This window comes from Monodelphis domestica, chromosome 2 (genome assembly GCF_027887165.1).
Source record: "Monodelphis domestica isolate mMonDom1 chromosome 2, mMonDom1.pri, whole genome shotgun sequence".
Classification (NCBI taxonomy): Eukaryota; Metazoa; Chordata; class Mammalia; order Didelphimorphia; family Didelphidae; genus Monodelphis; species Monodelphis domestica.
This window is the reverse complement of record NC_077228.1, coordinates 448,759,435-448,773,881: the sequence shown is the minus strand read 5'-3', so window position 1 is coordinate 448,773,881 and position 14,447 is coordinate 448,759,435. Positions and strand designations below refer to the sequence as shown.

The following is a 14,447-nucleotide window of genomic DNA, read 5'->3' as shown; positions in this document are numbered from 1 at the left end:
AAATGTATGATTGATCAGCTGACATTTTTCTGTGCTTAAGAGTAAATATATGAAACAACTTTAGACATCTTATTAGACCTTAGGGCCTCTATGAAAGTTTTTAAACTATTTGAATGGTAAGAAAGAAAAAAGGCTTTAATTAATTACCTTTATGCAAGGCACTGTTGTAAATGCTTTACAAATATCTTTATCCTTCTGATAACTCTGAAAAGTAGATTTTCTTATATACATATACATATATATATATATATATATATATATATACACACACATATATGGAATGCTTGTCACTTCATTGATTGATTGATTGTCACATCTTTAGTGAGTGTCTGAGACTGTATTTGAATTCAGGTCTTTTTGACTTCTGCATTCTATACCAAGAAGCCATCTCAGAATGGGTGATTATTATAAATTGCAGAATGGGTTTGCCAGCAGACTTACAGATATTCTCACTTGTCCTACATTCTAAAGACACCATCCCTTTATCCTATGATTGTTATCTAGCTCTCACCTTATCTCTCTCTTCCCTTTTATGGCTAATCTCCATGAGGAAGCTGTCTCTACTCCATGCTCTTACTACTTTTTCTCATACTTCTAATTATTCTACATTATAGCTTTAAGCCTCATCATTCAAGCCTTTTGTATAGTTATCAGTAATCTTAATCACAAAATCTAATACCCTTTCCTCAGCCTTCGTCCTTCTTGACCTCTCTGCAGATTAAAAAAAATAAATCCATGTCTTTTGTCTTAGAATCAATTTTATGGATTGGTTCCAAGGTAGAAGAGTGGCAATGACTAAGCAATGGGGGTTAAATGATTTGCCGAGGGCCATACATCTAGGAAGTGTCTGAGGTCATATTTGAACCCAGGACCTCCTGTCTATAGCCTTGACTCTCAATCCACTAAGCCACCCAGCTGTTCCCTCTCTCTGTAGCAATACCTAACAAAAAGTCCTGATTTAAAAGACTCAGTTTAATATCTTGCTTCTGTATCAAGCATTTCCTGCCTCTTCTATAAAGATCTGGGAAACATGTTTTGTCACTGGACCTCTTGTAGTTATGGTTCATTATTATATTGATCAGAATACTTAGGTCTTTCAAAGTTTTCTTTTTTCATATTGCAGTTCTTATAATCATTTATTTTCCTATGTAACTATGAATATGTTCTTTTCATTTAGACATTTCTCCAATTTATGGGTCCCTCTTGAGTCATTGCCTCATCTTGGCTGAGGGACTTTCATAGCTCCAAAAAGCTATGAGCTCTGCCTTGCGCAGTTACCCAAAATGGGCAGGTGATAGTGGAGAGTTCTGTTAAAAGGTGATCCAGTGGAGAAGGAAATAGCAACCCACTCCAGTATATTTTCCAAGAATACCCCATGGAAAGTATTAAAATTGTAAAAGACAAGACACAAAATTATGAGACCCCTAAGTCAGAAAATGTCCAGTATATTTCTGGGAAAGAGTAGAAGACAACTACAAGTAGCTTCAGAAAGGATAAATGGCTGGACCAAAGCTTAAAGCAAGCTCAACTGTTGATATGTCCAATGACCAAAGGAAAGTCCAATGCTATAAAGACCACTATTGCATAGAAACTTGGAGTATAAGATCTATGAATATAGGTAAGCTGGATGATGTCAAACAGAAAGTGGAAAGATGAAATATCAACATGTTAGGTATAAATGGACTTAAATGGACAAGAATGGGTAATTTTAATTCAGGTGATCATTACATATATTAAGGTAGGTAAGAAATCCTTAGAAGAAATGGAGTAGCCCTCATAGTCAGTAAAAGCATGAGAAAAACATTGGCAAATGTCAAAAATTATCAAAAATGGCAGAATTATATCTATTTGAATCCAAGGCAAATTATTCAACATCACAGTAATACAACACTGTACTCCAACTTATGATACCAAAGAGGCCAAAGCTGATGAGAACTATGAAGACAAATAGATTTTCTAGAAATAACACCAAAAATAGATGTTATACTCATCATAGGATTTGGAATGGTATAGTAGGAAAAAATAACAGGCAATGGCTTTGGAGTAAAAAATGAAGTAGGGAAGAAACTAATGGTTTTGTAGAATTAACTTGCTCATTATATCAAACACTTTTTTTTCAACACCCCAAAAGATTACTCTATGCAAAGACATCACTAGATGAGCAATATCGAAATCATATTAATTACTTTGTGGTCAAAGGTAGAGAAGCTCTATGTAGTCAGTTAAAACAAGATTGGAAGCTATTAGTCAAATGATATGCTTCTTGTTGCAAAATTCAGACTTAAAGAGAAGAAATTAAAACCATCAGAACACATAAGTATGAGCTAAATAATATACCACATGAATATAAAGTAGATGGGAATAGATTTAAGGGATTAGATCTGGTAGATTAAATCCCTGAAGAACCATGGACAAAAATTTACTATACTGTACAAGAGGCAGAAAAAAATCAAACCATTCCAAATAAAAAAAAAGAGCAAGAACTAGTGAGGCTTTAAATATAGCTAAGGAAAGAAGGAAAGGAAAAGAAAAAAAAAACCATCTGGATGTAGAATTTCAGAGAATATCAAAGAGAGAGAAAGTTTTCTTATATGAGTAATGCAAAGAAATGGAAGAAAACAATAGAATGGGAAAGACAACTTGTCCAGAAAACTAGAGAGGTCAAGGGGACATTTCATGCAGAAATGAGCATGATAAACCTTAACAGAAGTAGGCAAGATTAAGGAGAAGTGGCAAAAATATACAGAACTATATAAGATGTTAATGTCACTGATAATCACAATGGTGTGGTTCATGATCTAGAGAAAGCATTGCTAATAATAAGATGAATGGAGGTGATGGAATTCCAGAAGAACTATTTAAAATACTAAAATATGATGCTATTAAAGTCCTGCAAATTTGGAAAACTCAATAGTGACCACTGGATTGGTAAAGATCAGTTTACATCCTAATTGTAAGGAAGGGCAATGCACAGAATGTTCAGAATGGAGAGATTAGGAATGGAAGAGAATAGGTACATAATATAATTTTGTCAATGACTATAGCATTCTAGTAGTGTTTGGTAAACCCAAAATTTCTAGCTTTTTGGGCAAGAACTCACTATTTGACAAAACTGATGGAAAAACTGGAAAACAGTAGAGCAGTAACTAAATATAGACCAATATCTTACACCTTAAACCACAAAAAGGCCAAAATGGGTATGAGATCTAGAAATAAGCAAATTAGGGGAACATGGAATAGTTTACCTGTAAGTTCTATGGAGAAGGAAATAATTCATGATGAAACCAGAGATAATTGAGAAATGTAAAATAATTTTGATTATATTAAATTTAAAAAAAGGTTTATATAAACAAAATCTATGCAACCAAGGAAGGAAATGGCAACCTGGGAAAATTTTTATGGCATATTTATCTTATAAAAGTCATTTCTTAAATCTAGAAAACTGAGTCAAATTTATAGGAATATAAGCCATTCCCCAATTAAAAAGTGGTCAAAGGATATGAACAGGCAGTTTTCAGATGAAGAAATTTAAAAAATAGAGTCATGAAAAAATGCTCAAATCACTATTGATTAGAGAAATGCAAATTAAAACAATTTTGAGATACCACCTTAATACCTTTCTCATATTAGCCTGCCTAATATGAGAAAAAAGGAAAGTAATAAATGTTGGAGGGGATGTGGGAAAATTGGGACACTAATACAGTGTTGGCTGAACTATGAATTATTATAAATATTCTGGAGAGCAATATATCAAACCATACCCAAAGGTTCATAAAGCTATGCATTCCTTTTGATCCGGCAATATCATTACTGGTTTGTACCTGAAATAGATCAGAGATAAAGGAAAAAGACCCATCTGTACAAAAATCTTTTTAGCAGCTTTTATTGTAGTGGCAGAGAATTGGAAACTGAGTAATTGTCCATTACTTGGGGAATGAATGAATAAGTTATAGTATATGATTGTAATGGAATACGATAGCACCATAAGAAATGATGATCAGGATGAATTCAGAAAAATCTGTAAAGTCCTATATGAACTGCAAAGTGAAGTGAGCAGCACCAGGAAAACAACATATAGAGTGACAGAAATATTATACCAATATCAATTGTGATGCACAGAACTATTATCAGCAAAACAGGTTCCCAAGATATTCACAAGGGGCTCAAAAAATGTGAGCCACAGCCAAAGAAGGAACTGTTGAAGTATGATTGTAGATCAAAGCATGCCATCTTTCACTTTATTTCTTTCATGCATTTTGTATAATATTTGTGATCTGTGGCTTATATTTTAGCATGAGTAATATCAAAATATGTAGTCTATGAAATCACTGGTATAACCTGGATCAGATTATTTACTGCCTTGGGGAGAAGGGGAAGCAGACAGGGGGAAATTCTAAATTCTAAAATGTCAGAAAACAATCATTAAAAACTGTTTCTAAATAACCTTAATTTTTTTTTAAAAGGATGATAGGATGATTTTAGAACAAACTCAAAAGACCAACATAAACTGATACAGAGCTAAAAGAACATTACAGTAATAGCTATATTGTACAGCGAACAATTGTGAAAGACCTATCTATTTTCAGTAATACCATAGTTCAAGACAGTGCTGAAGGATTTAGGACAAAGAATGCTATCCACCTCCAAAGAAAGAACTGATGGGGTCTAAATGCAGATTGAAGCTTATTATTTTTTCACTTTATTTTTGTCTATGTGTTTTCATTTTGGTGTTTTGATTTTATATAATATTGTCTCTCAACATGATCAATATGAAAATATTTTTTGCATAAACATACATGTATAACATAGATCAAATTTCTTATAGTACTGGGGGAGATGAAGAGAAGGGAGAGGGGACAAAAATTTGGATCTCATAATTTTAGAAAATATTTTGGGAAACAAACATTTTGGGGAAATAAGATATTAAAAGAGTTGGACACCACTGGATAACTGAACAAAAAACAATTTATGCGCATCTTCTGTTTCTTAGCTAATACAAAATATATTACTTTTAATAGCTTTTTATAATATGAATTATTTATCTGTTTTTCTCATCTCTTGGGGATATGCCTAATGCTGATATTACTGGATCAATGCTTTATTTTGTAAAATTTTGAGTATAGTTAAAAATTGCTTTCCAGAAAGGCTGGATCAATTCTTCAGATCACCATAAAGACTACAGGATATATACATAGAAATCACTGCTATCATATTAGGTCTGGTTATCTTGATGTCATTAAAAGAGGCTGTAAGCTTATAGAAAATATTCATAGAAAAATACTGACAATAATAGTTTTGAATGTTAGTATAGCTTCCTCCCTCAAATAATATTTTGTTTAGAACTTGCTTGTTTTCCTCTCTGATTAAAGTATAAATAAATGAAACAAAATTTTGCCTGATTCCTGAAGGGCAAATCAGCCTGCTTCAGGGGAGCCCCAATCTGAATAAAAGAATATAAGAGTACACCCTTACTTCCAAAGGGAGGAATATACCTTCCCACTGATGTCTATGTGCTCCCCAATATGGCACTGCCCTTATGTGAATCATACCCTATGTTAGTGCATATGACTGAGTTATATGTCAGATCCCCTTTCCCTAACTCTCTCCTCTTCTACCTCTTCCCCATTGCTTGCAATAAAGCTCTGCACTGAATGGATTCCCATTGTTTTACAGCTCTAGAACTCATTAAAGGATTATGTCTCCCAGTGCCTTGTCTGGCCCATAGACCTTTACTTAGACATAAACTGAATATTGAAATAAGGTCTTAACCTTTTGACATTTGTACCTACACAGGGAGAGTATGGCACTGTGAGCCCAATTGTGAAAAGCAAGGATAAATAGGGGCACACTATGTCATCCCGAGAGGACTGTCACAAAATTGTCATAGACCACTATGTCAGTCTAGTAAAGCTCATGATCTCACAATGCTTTTATTTATTTGTTTGTTTGTTTGTTTATTTATTTATTTATCTATTTATTTATTCATTCATTCATTTATTTGTTTATTTATTTATTTTTTGTTCAGAGTGATGTAGACATTTACTTAACATAACATTTTTAATAAGCCTGGTTATCTTTTTTTTTCTAGTCTCCAACAGATTAAAAACAGAACTCTGGAAACACTGTAAAAAGAAAGATCTGCAAATAAATTGGCATAACAATAGAAGTGATACCTCATAGTCTGCTATTGAGGGGAAAGTAAAAAAACAAACAAACTTAAAATTAAGCATAGAAATATACTATCCATTATATGTTCTATCCAATAGTATGTTCATAGATGGTAGCCCTTAAGAAAGGGTTATGTTTTAGTTCTGGCAGTCCCATAGGCATCTCAAACTCAACATATCTCAAACATCAGCTTTCCCCATAAAGCCACTCTTCTTCTGAACTTTTATATATATATATATATTTTTTGCTTTTAAATACATAAAATGAAATATATGATTAGAAAGGAAATCAAATATATTGAAACGCAGTTAACATATATACATATATATTTATATTTAACAAAGTTCATGAACTTCAGATTAAAAGCCCCTGATTTCAGAGTAATCTAGTTTGGATGAAGTAGAAAGTGAGTACACAAAAAGAATTAGTGTGAGGTAAAGTGGGACAGACTGATTGATTGAATGGTGTCATGTTTTAGAGGACCTTGAATGCTGTCTGAAAATATAGATCCTATCCTGTGGCTACTACCATATCTAAGAGTTTGGAGTTTGTTTTTGTTTTTTCCTGTTCAAAGCTTCACTGAATTGCTGAAGTAATTTCCCAGAAGATTTTAGCTTCCTTCTCATCACATTCTCCTTTTTCTTTTGGAAATACTTTGACAAAAGAGCAAAGATTAAAGCCACAGTGTCTGCATGTCAGTTATTTCAGTCTCCAATGATTGCTTCTCATCTGAAGGGAGTAATTTCTCCCTTCTCAAAGGATCGTACTTCCCCCATTCCAATTAGGTGTCTGGTACTTTAGTGTTTGGGGAACACTTTGAATTAAATGGCTCTTTAGCAATTATCACTCTCAATCAAATATTATTCCATCCTAGGACATACATATCAAGGAATTCACTCACAGTGCTCAGCAGGAAAATGTATACACATAGTTATACATACACAGAAATAACATTTTAAATATTATAGATAGGCATTCTACCCAATGAGCATATTCTCTGAAATGAGAATGAGAAATGAAATTGTTGTTCATTCAGACTGTCTTAGATCCCTGAGTATTTCCTCAAGCTGTATTATTCTAGAATTTTCCTTCATCCTAACTAGAGACCATTTATTCATTATACTTAAAGTAATTTTACAAAGAAAACATTAATGAATGAGACAGATGACTTTAGCTACCCTTTTAGCATTTAGATAAGGAAGAAGGCACTTGAAATATTTCCTTTGATTTTCTGATATATGAGTAGAAATCCTGATTCCTGACTTTTTGTTAGATATTGCTTAGCATAAAATTTACATATATTTTCCCACATAGCAACAATCTAAGGTCTTTTCCCCCCTGTATTGCCCTCATTTAAGAAACCCAAGCCGCTTTCTAGATTTAATTGTTTAAAGATGGCTTATGTACATTACAAGCACTTGTTAAATTTTCAAAGGTAATTTTTGACCGTACAAATTTGTGGCCTTCTGCACTGATTTTATTTATTTTTTAAATTTCTAATGATGTTTTATTTTACCAATGCCATGTAATAACAATTTTCCACATGAGTTTTCTGAAGTTATATGATCCAAATTTTCTTCCTCCTCCTCCCCCCACTCTAGGAGTTGGTAAGCAAATTGATCTGGGTTATATAAGTATTATCATGTAAAATATATTTCCATATTGTTCATTTTTGTAAGTGAATACTGATATACATTTATTTAGACAATTTTTCCATGATTCCATGATTCATGATTTTTCCCCCACCTATCTTCCCTCCTCTCCCTGAGCTGAGAAGCAATATCACTGGGTTATACACATATCATTGTTCAAAACCTATTTCCATATTATTCATATTTGCAATAGAGTGATTCTTTAATGCCCAAGTCTCAGTCACATCCCCATCAAACCACGTGATTGATCATATGTTTTTCTTCTGTATTTATACGCCTAGAGTTCTTTCCCTGGATGTGGATAGCATTCTTTCTCCTAAGTTCCTTGATGTTGTCCTGGATCATTGAAGAAAAAGTCTGTTACATTCGATTGTGCCACAGTGTATCAGTGTATCAGTGTATCTCCTGATTCTGCTCATTTTGCTCTGCATCAGTTCATAGAGATCTTTCCATTTCACATAGAAATCATCCAATTCATCATTCCTTTTAGCACAATAGTAGTATTCCATAATGATCAGATACCACAATCTGTTCAGCCATTCACCAATGGATGGACACCACCTCATTTTCCAATTTTTTGCCACCACAAAGGCATGGCTATAAATATTTTTGTATGAGTCTTTTTCCTTATTATCTCTTTGGGGTATAAACCCAGCAGTATTGCTGCTGAGTCAAAGGGCAGGCATTCTTTTAAAACCCTTTGGGCATAGTTCCAAATTACCTTCCAGAATGGTTTGATTAATTCACAACTCCACCTGCAGTGTATTAGTGTCTCTATTTTGCCACATCCCCTCCAACATTTATCATTTTCCTTTGCTGCCATATTGGCCAATCTTCTAGGTATAAGGTGGTACCTCAGAGTTGTTTTGATTTGAATTTCTCAAATCAGGAGGAATTTAGAACACTTTTTTCATGTGATTATTGATAGTTTTGATTTCTCCATCTGGGAACCACCTATTCATATCACTTGACCATTTACCGATTGGGAAATGGCTTGATTTTGGGTAAATTTGACTAAGTTCCTTATATATTTGGGAAATTAAACCTTTGTCAGAGTTTTATTGCAGATTCCCCACCCCATTTCCCAGTTTGTTGCTTTCCTTCTAATTTTGATTATATTGGTTTTGTTTGTAGAAAACCTTTTTAATTTTATATAATTAAAATAATTTTACAGTTTGTAATGTTCTCTGTCTCTTGCTTGGTCTTAAATTCCTTCCTTTCCCACAGATATGACATATGTTCACCTAATTTATTTATTATTTTATTCTTTATATTTAAGTCATTTACCCATTTTGATTTTATTCTGGTATAGGGTGTGAGAAGTTGATTTAGACCTGATTTTTCCCATACTGTTTTCCAATTTTCCCAGCAGTTTTTATCAAATGGTGAGTTCTTGTCCAAAAAGCTGGGATCTTTGGGTTTATCAAACATTAGCTTACTGAAGTAATTTAGTCCTAGTCTATTTCACTGATCCACCCTTTTGTCTCTAAGCCAGTCCCATATTGCTTTGGTGATTGCTGCTTTATAGCAGTTTAAGATCTACTAGACTGCCATTCTTCATATTTTTTTCATTATTTCCCTTGATATTCTCGATCTTTTGTCTTTCCAGATGAATTTTGTTATAATTTTTTCTAAATCTATGAAAAACTTTTTTTTTTTTGTATTTTGGTAGGTATGCCACTGAATAAGTAAATTCATTTGGGTAGGATTATACTTTTTATTATATTAGTTCACACTTCCCATGAGCAATTAATGTTTTTCAAGTTATTTAGATCTAGTTTTAATTGTGTGAAAAGTGTTTTGTAGTTGTGTTCATACAATTCCTGTGTTTGTTTTGGCAGATAGATTCTTAAATATTTTATATTATCTAGCATTATTTTAAATAGAATTTCTCTTTCTATCTCTTGCTGTTGGGCTTTCCTGGAAATATATAGAAATGCTGATGATTTATGTGTTTTTTTTTTGTATCCTGCAACTTTGCTAAAGTTATTAAGTATTTCAACTCATTTTAGTTGATTTTCTAAGTATACTTTCAAATCATCTGTGAACACTGATAGGGGGGTTTTGTCATTGCCTACTTTAATTTCATAAATTTATTTTCCTTCTCATTGCTAATGCTAGTATTTCTAGCATAATATTAAATAATAGTGGTGATAAAGAGCATCCTTGCTTCACACTTGTTCTTATTGGGAAGAATTCTAATTTATCCTCATTGCAGATGATAATTGCTGATGGTTTTAGATACTACTTACCATTTTAAGAAAAGGTACATTTATTGCTATGCTATCTAGTATTTTTTAATAGGGATGAGTGTTGTATTTTGTCAAAGCCATTTTTTTTTTGGCTTCACTTGAGAGAATCTTGTGATTTCTGTTAGTTTGCTTATTGATATGATCAGTTATGTTGTTTCCTAATATTACACCTGCCTTGCATTCCTGGTATAAATTTTACCTGGTCATAGTAAATGATTCTTGTGATATATTGCTATAGCCTCCTTGCTAGTATTGATTGAAGATTCTTGCATCAATATTCACTAAGGATATTGGTTCCTAATTTTCTTTCTCCATTTTTAGTCTTTGTGGTTTAGTTATCAGCACCATACCACTATTTATGTCATAAAAAATAATTTTGTAGGATTCCTTCTTTGCCTATTTTGCTAAATAGTTCATACAACATAGGTATTAAACATTCTTTAGATATTTGATAGCATTCACTTATGAATCCAACTTGGCCATGGAGATTTTTGTCTTAGAGTTTTTTGATGACTCATAAAATTCCTTTTTCTGAAATGGGATTACTTAAGATTCTATTTTCAGTTTTATTAATATGGAACACATTAATTCCTTTGCTTCATTTTTTATTTGTTAAGTTTTATTTATCTAGTTCTAAAATGGGAGGTTTGAGGTCCACAACTAGTAGAGTTTTACTATTTCTTCCTTTAGCTTCTTTAATTTCTCCTTTAAAAACCGCAAGGCTAAACCCTTTGGTACACGTATGTAAAATATCAAGATTACTTCACTCTCAATAGTACCTTTTATCAAAATGAAATTACTTTCTTTATCTCTTTTAATGAGATCTATTTTTGTTTTTTGATATCTTTTGGTTGCTTTTTCACTTCAGTTGAAGCCAAATAGATTCTGCTCTATTCCCTTATCTTTACTCTGTAAATACCTGCCTCGAATGTCTTCCTTTTCTTTCTTCCTTCCTCCCTCCCTTCCTCCCTTCCTTCCTCCCTCCTTCCCTCCCTCCTTCCCTCCCTTCCTCCCTTCCTTCCTTCCTTCCTTCCTGCCTTCCTTCCTTCCTTCCTTCCTTCCTTCCTTCCTTCCTTCCTTCCTTCCTTCCTTCCTTCCTTCCTTCCTTCCTTCCTCCCTCCCTCCCTCCCTCCCTTCCTTCCCTCCTTTCCATCAATACAGTGTATTGGTTTTAAGGCAGAAGATAAGTAAGGGTTAGGTAATGGGGGTTAAGTGACTTGCCCAGGGTCACATAGCTAGGAAATGTCTGACATCAGATTTGAACCTAGAACCTCCCATCTCCAGGCCTGGCTCTCAATCCACTGAGACACCTAGCTGCCCTTTATCTCAAATGTGTTTTTTACAATCAACATTTCTTAGGATTTTGTTTTTTATTCCCCTCTGCTACCCACTTACTTTTTATGGGTGAGTTCATCCCATTTATATTCACAATTAATATTGCTATCTGTGTATTCCCCTCCATCTTATTTTCCCCTTTTTATCCTGATCTTTATCTTTTTACTGTGTCCCTCTTCACAAGTGTTTTGCTTTTAATCCCCACAAATTCCCCTTTCCTTATATTTCTCTCCTCCTCAACCTCTCCACCATCTCATTCCCCTCCTACTTCTCTATGTTATAACATAGAATTCTAGACCCTAAGTAATTTTTAATTAAGCATTGCCTTTGACCACTCTCATCATTCCTTTCACTATAATGTTTTTTTATGATATAATTTATTACATTTCACCTTTCTCTTCCCTTTTCTTTTGGTGTAATGCTCTTTTTCAGCCCTTGATGTATTATTATTTTTGGCATGTCATATCATGTCATCCTAAACAGCTTACCCCTTTGCCTAGGTATACTCCTTCTAACTGCTCTGATAATGATAACAATTTTTTTTTAAATTTTTATTTGGTCATTTCCAAACATTATTCATTGGAAACAAAGATCATTTTCTTTTCTTCCCTCCCCCCCCTCCCACCACCTCTCCCACAGCTGACGCGCAATTCCACTGGGTATCACATGTGTTCTTGATTCAAACCCATTTCCATGTTGATGGTATTTGCATTAGAGTGTTCATTTAGAGTCTCTCCTCAGTCATATACCCTCCACCCCTGTAGTCAAACAGTTGCTTTTCATAGGTATTTTTACTCCCACAGTTTATCTTCTGCTTGTGGATAGTGTTTTTTAGATCCCTGCAGATTGTTCAGGGACACTGCATTGCCACTAATGGAGAAGTCCATTACCTTTGATTGTACCATAATGTATCAGTCTCTGTGTACAATGTTTTCCTGGTTCTGCTCCTTTCACTCTGCATCACTTCCTGGAGGTTGTTCCAGTCTCCATGGAATTCCTCCACTTTATTATTCCTTTTAGCACAATAGTATTCCATCACCAACATATACCACAATTTGTTCAGCCATTACCCAATTGAAGGACATCCCCTCATTTTCCAGTTTTTGGCCACCACAAAGAGTGCAGCTATGAATATTCTTGTACAAGTCTTTTTCCTTACTATTTCTTTGGGGTACAAGCCCCAGTAGTGCTATGGCTGGATCAAAGGGCAGACAGTCCTTTATTGTCCTTTGGGCATAGTTCCAAATTGCCCTCCAGAATGGTTGGATTAATTCACAACTCCACCAGCAATGAATTAGTGTCCCTACTTTGCCACATCCCCTCCAGCATTCACTACTTTCCATAGCTGTTATGTTAGCCAATCTGCTAGGTGTGAGGTGATACCTCAGACTTGTTTTGATTTGCATCTCTGATTATAAGAGATGTAGAACACTTTTTCATGTGCTTATTAATAGTTTTGATTTCTTTGACTGAGAACTGCCTGTTCATGTCCCTTGCCCATTTATCAATTGGAGAATGGCTTGGTTTTTTGTACAATTGATTTAGCTCTTTGTAAATTTGAGTAATTAAACCTTTGTCAGAGGTTTTTATGAAGATTTTTTTCCCAGCTACCCTTCTGATTTTAGTTACATTGGTTTTGTTTGTACAAAAACCTTTTAATTTGATGTAGTCGAAATTATTTATTTTACATTTTGTGACTCTTTCAAGTCTTGCTTGGTTTTAAAACCTTTCCCTTCCCAAAGGTCTAACAGGTATACTATTCTGTGTTCACCTAATTTACTTATAGTTTCCTTCTTTATGTTCAAGTCATTCACCCATTCTGAATTTATCTTGGTGTAGGGTGTGAGGTGTTGATCCAAACCTAATCTCTCCCACACTGTCTTCCAATTTTCCCAGCAGTTTTTATCAAATAATGGATTTTTGTCCCAAAAGCTGGGGTCTTTGGGTTTGTCATAAACTGTCTTGCTGAGATCATTTACGCCAAGTCTATTCCACTGAACCTCCTTTCTGTCTCTTAGCCAGTACCAAATTGTTTTGATAACCCCTGCTTTATAGTATAGTTTGAGATCTGGGACTGCAAGTCCTCCTTCCTTTGCATTTTTTGTCTTGATTTCCCTGGATATCCTTGATCTTTTGTTCTTCCAAATGAACTTAGTTATGGTTTTTTCTAATTCAATAAAGAGGTTTTTTGGTAGTTCAATGGGTATGGCACTAAATAAGTAAATTAATTTGGGTAGGATTGTCATTTTTATTATGTTAGCTCATCCTACCCATGAGCAATCAATGTTTTTCCAATTATTTAGATCTAGTTTTAGTTGTGTGGTTATAAATATCATCTTTCCATATAGGAATACAAACATTTCAACCTTATTGAGTCCCTTATATTTTTTCTTTCTTTTTTACCTTTTTAGTCTTCTCTTGTGTCTTGCAGTTTGACATTGGCTTTTCTGTTTTGCTCTGGTATTTTCATCAAGGAATGCTTGGAAATTTGTTTTTTTAAGTGATATTTTTTTCCTCTCAATCAATACACTCAGTTTTTCTGGGTAGGTGATTTTTGATTCTAAATCTTGTTCCTTTTTGTTCTTTGAATATCATATTCTAAAACATATGATCCTTTAATGTAGATGCTGCTAAATCCCATGTAAAGCTAACTGTGGCTTCATGATATTTGAGTTGTCTCTCTTTGGCTGTTTTAAGTATTTTCTCCTTATCCTGGAAGCTGTTGAATTTGACTATAATCCTGGGAATTGCCTTTTTGGGATTTATTGCAGTTGGTGATCCATGGATTCTTTCAATTTCTACTTTACCTTCTTGTTTGAGTATATTAGTTCTTTTAAAATGATGTCTATGCTTTTTTTAATTGTGACTTTCAAGTAGTCCAGTAATTCATAGATTGTGTCTCCTGTATCTATTTTCTAGGTCAGTTTTTTCAATAAGATGTTTCATGTTTTCTTTTATCTTTTCATTCTTTCGGTTTTGTTTTTATTGCTTCTTGATGTCTCATGAAGTTATTAGTTTATTTTTGCCCAATTCTAAATTT

At 33.7% G+C, this 14,447-nt stretch overlaps 1 protein-coding gene across 1 annotated transcript in view; it reads left to right on the top strand.

The window, feature by feature from the left end:
- Positions 1–14,447, top strand: part of C2H6orf118 (chromosome 2 C6orf118 homolog) — a 63,568-nt gene that overhangs the window by 30,014 nt on the left and 19,107 nt on the right. The gene's annotated exons all lie outside the window — the stretch shown is intronic.